At 39.4% G+C, this 6,857-nt stretch overlaps 1 pseudogene; it reads right to left on the reverse strand.

The window, feature by feature from the left end:
- Positions 1–5,311: 5,311 nt before the first annotated feature.
- On the reverse strand, positions 5,312–6,512 carry LOC107970995 (dual specificity mitogen-activated protein kinase kinase 4-like; annotated as a pseudogene).
- Between the last annotated feature and the right edge of the window lie 345 nt (positions 6,513–6,857).

The raw sequence follows: 6,857 nt of genomic DNA on the forward strand, positions 1-6,857 counted from the left end.
ACAGGCACATGCCACCACACACAGTTAATTTTTGTATTTTTAGTAGAGACAGGGTTTCACCATATTGGCCAGGCTGGTCTTAAACTCCTGACCTCAGGTGATCCACCCAACTTGGCCTCCCAAGGTGCTGGGATTATAGGCATGAGCCACCTTGCCTGGCCCCATTCATTCATTTATTAAGACAGGGTCTTACTCTGTCACCCAGGGTGGAATTCAGTGGCATGATTATAGCTTGCTGCAGCTTTGAACTCCTAGACTAAAATGATCCTTCTGCCTAATGCTCCTGCATGGCTAGGACTACAGGCACATACCACCATGACTGGCTAACTTTAAAAAATTTGTAGAGATGGGGTCTCACCATGTTGCCCAGGCTGGTCTTGAACTTCTGGCCTCAAGTGTTTCTTCTGGCTTGGTCTCAAAAAACACTGGGATTACAAGCATAAGACATCTTGCTCAGCCAATTTCATTTTTAATTTCTCTTTTCTCACATTCTACTATAAGCAGTCAAAAGAAGCCATGCCACACCTCAAACAATCTGCTTGGAGATTTCTTCCACCAAATATCCTAGTTTATCACTCTTAAATTCTGCTTTCCACAAAGTGCTAAGATATGGAAATAATTCAGACAAGTTATTTGCCACTTTATCATAAAGGTGGTCTTTTTCCAATAAAATTTTCAATATTTTCCAATAAGATATTCCTATTTTCTGTCCAAGACCTTTACTTTCCATATTTCTGCCAACATTTTTATCACAACCACTTAGATAATCTCTAAGAAGATTCAGGCTCTGTCTACAGCTATCCTATTTTGAGCCTTCAACGGAATCACCCTTAATCCTCCATTGACATCAATCCAGGCTTTTTCTAGCATTATCTTTAAATTCCTCCAGCCTCTAACCATTAACCAGTTCTAAAGCCACTTCCACATATTCAGATATTTGTTACAGAAATACATGAGTCATTAGTACCCATTTCTGGCTCAGTCAGTTCAGGCTGCTATAATAAAATACCACAGACTAATTTATTAATAATAGAAGTGTATTTCTTACAAATCTGGAGGCTGGGTATCCAAGATCAAGGCACCAGCAGATTCAGTGCCTGGTGAAGGCTACTCTCTACGTCCAAGATGACATCTCGTTGTTGAATCCCCCAGAAGTAATGAATGTCATGTACTCACATAGCAGAAGGGGAATAAAAGGCCTACTTAGTTGCCCACAGCCTTTTCATAAGGCACTAATCCAACCCACAAAAGCAGAGCCATCGTGGCCTAATCACTTCCTACAGGCATCACCTCTTAATACTGTTTCATTGGAGATTATGTTTCAACATAAATTTTGGTGGGGACACAAACATTCAAATGATAGAAATGCCATTATGGAAAAGGAAAAATTATAAGTGGATGCCAGTGGATGAGGGTTCAGGAAGGGTTGGACTACAAGGATACAGCACAATGAACTTTTGGGGGATGATGGAATTATTTCATATTTTGATCGTGGTTGTGATTACACCTGTTTGCATTTGTCAACACTCATAGAATTATACAACAAAAAGTATGTTTACCATATGTAAAGAGAAAAAATGAATAAACTACCAACAAATGTTTATCATTTATTTAATAAGAAATATTGTAATTTGAATAAAAACACTAAAAACGTATCAAGGAAACTTAGTGGTGATCTTCATTTGTATCCAAAGTCCAATAAAATGGAAAAAATTATTTCTGTCATTTATGAGCTAATTGGAAATTTGAACACTGGATGTAGAGAATATAATTAGTATGTTGGGTATGATTGTGGTATTGTGGTTTGTTAAAATAATACCATTGGGAGCTATATTTCTTAATGTATTGAATACTTATGAATGAAATGTGATGTGTAGAATTTTCTTCAAAATAAATATAAGAAACAGAAAAGTGAATGGGTGTACTGATAAAAGTAAATATTGATTATGTTGTTTTTGCTGAGTGATTCTTGAACTTGATAGTGAATACACTGTGATTTATCATACAATTCTGTCTATTTTTTTAAATGCGAGATGGTTTGGATATTTGTCCCCTCAATTTCTCATGTTGAAATGTAATCTCCAGTGTTAGAAGTGGGGCCTGGTGGGAGGTGTTATGGTCATGGAGGCAGATTCCTTATGAATGTTTGGGTGCTGTTCTCACAAAAATGAATGAGTTCTTGCTGTGAGTTCATGTGAGATACGACAGTTTAAAAGTGTGTGGCACCTCCTATATCTGTCTCTTGCTCCCACTCTCACTATGTGACATGCTGTTTCTACTTTACCTCCCACCATAAGTAAAGGCTCCCTGAGGCCTAACCCAAAGCCAAAAGGGTGCTGGCACCACACTTCTTGTACAGCTCTGTGCAACCATGAGCCAATTAAATCTCTTTTCTTTATCAATTACCCAGTCTCAGGAATTCCTTTAGAGCAAAAGAAACACATTAACACACAAAATTGTTACCAGGAGTGGGGTTTTACTATAAAGATGCCTGAAAATGTGGAAAAGACTTTGGAACTGGGTAATGGGCAGAGGTTGGAAGAGTTTGGAGGGTTCGGAAGAAGACAGGAAAATGAAGTAAAGTTTGGAATTTCTTAGAGACTGGTTAAATAGTTGTGACCAAAATGCCCTTAGAGATATGGACAGTAAAGTACAGGCTAAAGAGGTCTCAGATGGAAATGAGAAAGTTATTGGAAACTAGAGTAAAAGTAACCCTTGTTACATGTTAGCAAAGAACTCAATGCATTGTGTTCATGCCCTGGGGAACTGTGGAAGTTTGAACTTAAGATTGTCGACCTAGGGTACCTGGTGCAAGAAATTTCTTTCTTTCTTTCTTTTTTCATCATCACATCCTAGATTTATTACAACTGACCTGCAGGCAAAAGGACAGAACTACTACATAAACACTTTGATTCCATGTATACAACTTAAATAGAGGAGGAACTCAAACAAGAATACAGGATAAAATATTCCAAAGCTCCAAGAAGCAGTTATGTTACTGAGCTCCATTTTTTACAGACAAATAAGGCAATATCCCTGCACATTATCTTTTTGATAATTTTTATACATTTTTCTCTGGTACAAGAGAAAAATAACCAGAGCTAACAATGTACAGTTCTTACACTATTTTCACAGTTTGTGAACACTATTCACCCTTTTGTTTTAATAAAGATACATTGCAATAAACTCCTTGCCCTTAAGTTTATAGTTTATAATAATCTATGATTAATACATGAAAATTTCCTTTTTATGTGGTCATCCACACAATAGAATGGTCAGATTCGCTCCTGGACAGTCAGAATTGCTTTTGTCTCCATTTGCATAATGGCAAAGTGACCCTATGCTGAGCCAGATGGGAAGCTGACAGCAGAGAAACAGATTCCTCTTGAGTCCCCGGGAACAATGGAGGATGACAGCTTACTGTGGTCAAAGGGAGACATAAAGCAATGTCTCCTTTCAGAACAGTGGGAAGTCTAAAGTTTAGGATGCCATGGGGGAGAAGATAAGGAAATAAGGCAAGTAGATCAAAGAGATAATCACTTTTGAATTCTGCAATTTACAGGGATGTGATTTTAAACAGCACCATTCTTCCTTTATTGTTTGATAGTATTTATGACTGTCACTCTAAGAGGAGACACAGCAATACCTGCCATGATTTGGTTCTGTAATGGCATCACCTGCATATCAGACCATGGCTGTTTTATATTCCAGTGTGCTTGAACCATTCACGGTGCTGCTTCACTGTCATACAAAGCCTTAAGGTTCAGTGCCAGGGAGGCCCGAGCAAAATCTAATGAGAACCTGGCTAATGAGTAAGTTAAGAAGCGCAAGATACTTAAATGGTCTCTTGTAACAGTGCTGAGGGTTTTGTTTTGCTTTTTGTATTTTTTCCAGTAGGCTTCCAATGCCAAGAAATGGTGGTGTACTACAGGAGGTTCTAGCTGGTGATGAACGTAAAGGCTGCCATTTCAGATCCTCATCTGGTCCAATGTGTCTCTAGAAAAGATGCCTCTTTATCACCTACCACATCGGCTGGGCCCCACTATTCTTTGCCTTTTAAACACTAGCGCATATGAGAGATTTGGGGCTAAAAATCCTTGGTAAGAAACATCCCTGGTAATTATAAAGGTTTTTTGATATAAAAAAAGGCAAAATATTGGATTAAGCAAAAGTCACATAGCGACAACAGACCACAGGGGAAGGGAAAGAGATTCGGAAACTGAAGACCTGGACCAGTGATGGCAAGAAGGAAACAACTGAGATTTGGTCTTTTGCTGCCTACCAGAAATCTTTATCTAATCAATCAAGGCACATTGCTACTAGCTACTTCTCCCTGTTAGTGAGTTAGGATGGCTAAAGTATCAGGCTTAAGACCAAAGGGAAATATATAACTGCTACAAGTTGTTCCAGATAAAATAGTAGAATTAAAAACATCTGTAAACTTTGCCTTCTGTACTGTTTTCTTCTTTCAGTCCTGGTGGTTTGTGGCAGGTGGAACATCAAGTTGGCAGCACACCGAATTCTGAGAATGAAAAATTCTTAGGATCATCTCCTTCTTTGACAAGTGGCAGACTCCTGAGTCTTCCCAATGCAAAGTAGGACTGGTAAAGGAGAAAAGAACACATCCGGTCCTGTCTCAATATTTTAATGTTCACCTCTTTGAACGCAACATGGTTTTTGGTAAAGATAAATTCATTCTAATTTAACATGATATGTCAAACAGGAAATTTGGCTGAGCACATCGATCCCCAAACATCAACTGTAACTGTAAAGCAACAGAATATCACATCAGTAAATCTATTGCACTTGGTGAAGAAAGTAAATTCCTCCTTTGTCTCCTAGCTCCAGAAGGCAATGTGTCTCGTTGGCTGTGCAAGCTCTTCTCACTGAAGCCCGAGTCTCTATGTTCAGACATAGTACATCCATCACCGTGTCCTTCCAGGATTTGGAAGTCTGATAAAACACCATTCCAGTAGCTGCATCTCCAGGTTTGGAGTCTATAAATGAATTTAAGATGTGATCTAATCACAGTCAACAACTTGATCATACTGACTTCTACATTTCATGAATATGTTCATCACAAAAGAGCAGGATGAGGTCTCTCTGACCAGCACTAACACTGTGTGATCAATCAGGTATTACCAGGATATACGTTCTAGGTGACAGGAATATGTAGACATGATGGAAATGAACACCAATGTCATTGCACATGGTGTCTGGGTGAGCAATAAAAACACTGTGATATGGGATGAAAATTCTTTACCTTTTGCTTCCTCTCAGCCCTTTTTTTTAGTCTGATGTAGCAGCGATATCAAACAACATACATGGGAAAGCTGGGAGTAGCTGGCATTTGATCCAGGATTTGACAAAACATAGCATGCGACTTCAATGGTACGTTCTTCATAAATCAAAATAAAAAGATGTTTCAGAAGCTCTTTATGCTTTGGTCTTTTGGATTCATCCTTCGTAAGGCACAAGTTGACAAAGTTGATGAAACTTGGGGAGAATTCGTTTTCCTCAGAATTACTCAGCTGCGGAGGATCTCCTTTCACGACTTGTGTTAGTTGATCAAATACACTATTCCACTTTGGATAAGGAAATCGGCCCGTGGCCAACTCACACAATGTGATCCCCAAACTCCAGATATCAGAGCGGACATCATATGCTTGTCATGATGCACTTGGGTCTATTCTTTCAGGTGCCATGTATGGCCTACAGCCAGCATCTTCTGTCTTGGCAATAGAGTCCACAAGCTGCCCACTGATGCCAAAGTCACAGAGTTTAATATTTTCACTTCTGTCCAGAAGAATATTGGAAGGTTTGATATCTCTGTGAATAATTTTCAAGTTTTCTTTTAAGTGATTTAATGCTTTCACAGATGCTAAAGTGATTTTGCCTAAAATTTCTTCTGGAATAACATCATCTAATACACTATACACATATTTGTAAAACTTATCAAACGAGATAGACATGAATTCCATACAGGTCCAACAGTCACCCTGTCTGAAGAGTGCATCATAAAACTGAACAATGTAAGGGCAATCACTACTCTTCATTACTTCATCCAAATCCATAAGAGGTTGTTTTAGTTCTTTTTCATTCACTGTTGACCGAATTCTTTTAACTGCCATTATTTGCCCACTTGGTTTGTGGACCATTTTGTTGGCAGAACCATAAACTCCTCATCCAATTTCTCCAAGGTCTTTCAAGTCCTCTGCAGTGAAATCCCAGTGTTGTTCAGGGGAGATCTTCAGTTTTCCTGATGACTCAATGCTGTGTGATCTCAGTCTCTCTATGTGTGGGTTTTGAACTCCTGTAGGATTGGGATTCAGAGTAAACCTTGCTGTAGATTTGAAAGGTGGATTTGCAAAATTCAACTTCAGTGCTTTGCGTTTACCCTGCATGCTGCTGATGGCTGGGTGGCCTGGCTTCAGGGATCCTACAGGTCTCGGGGTGCGGCTGCCACTGCTGCCCCCGGAGCCTCAGCCGCCGCTCAGGCTCGGAGCTGCCATTGTTGGGAGTGAGGAGCCAAGCGACGCCGTGGCGGCTGCAGTGCAGCCCTGGTACAAGAAATTTCTAAGCAGGAAAGCATTCAAGATGTAGCCTGATTGCTTATAACAGCATATTATCAGATATAGGAGCAAATAAATGACGAAGTTGGTACTTATATTTAAAAGGAAAGTAGAGCATAAGTTCAGAAAATGTGCATCTTAGCCCTGTGGTAAAGAAAGAATCCAAGCAGACTGTAGAGCAATCACTTGCTAGAGAGATTAGCATTACTAAAAGGGAGCCAAGTGCTAATATCCAAGACAATGAGGGAAAAAAAAGACTAGGAGGCATTTCAGAAGTCTTTGGGA

Source organism: Pan troglodytes, chromosome X (assembly GCF_028858775.2).
Source record: "Pan troglodytes isolate AG18354 chromosome X, NHGRI_mPanTro3-v2.0_pri, whole genome shotgun sequence".
NCBI lineage: Eukaryota > Metazoa > Chordata > Mammalia > Primates > Hominidae > Pan > Pan troglodytes.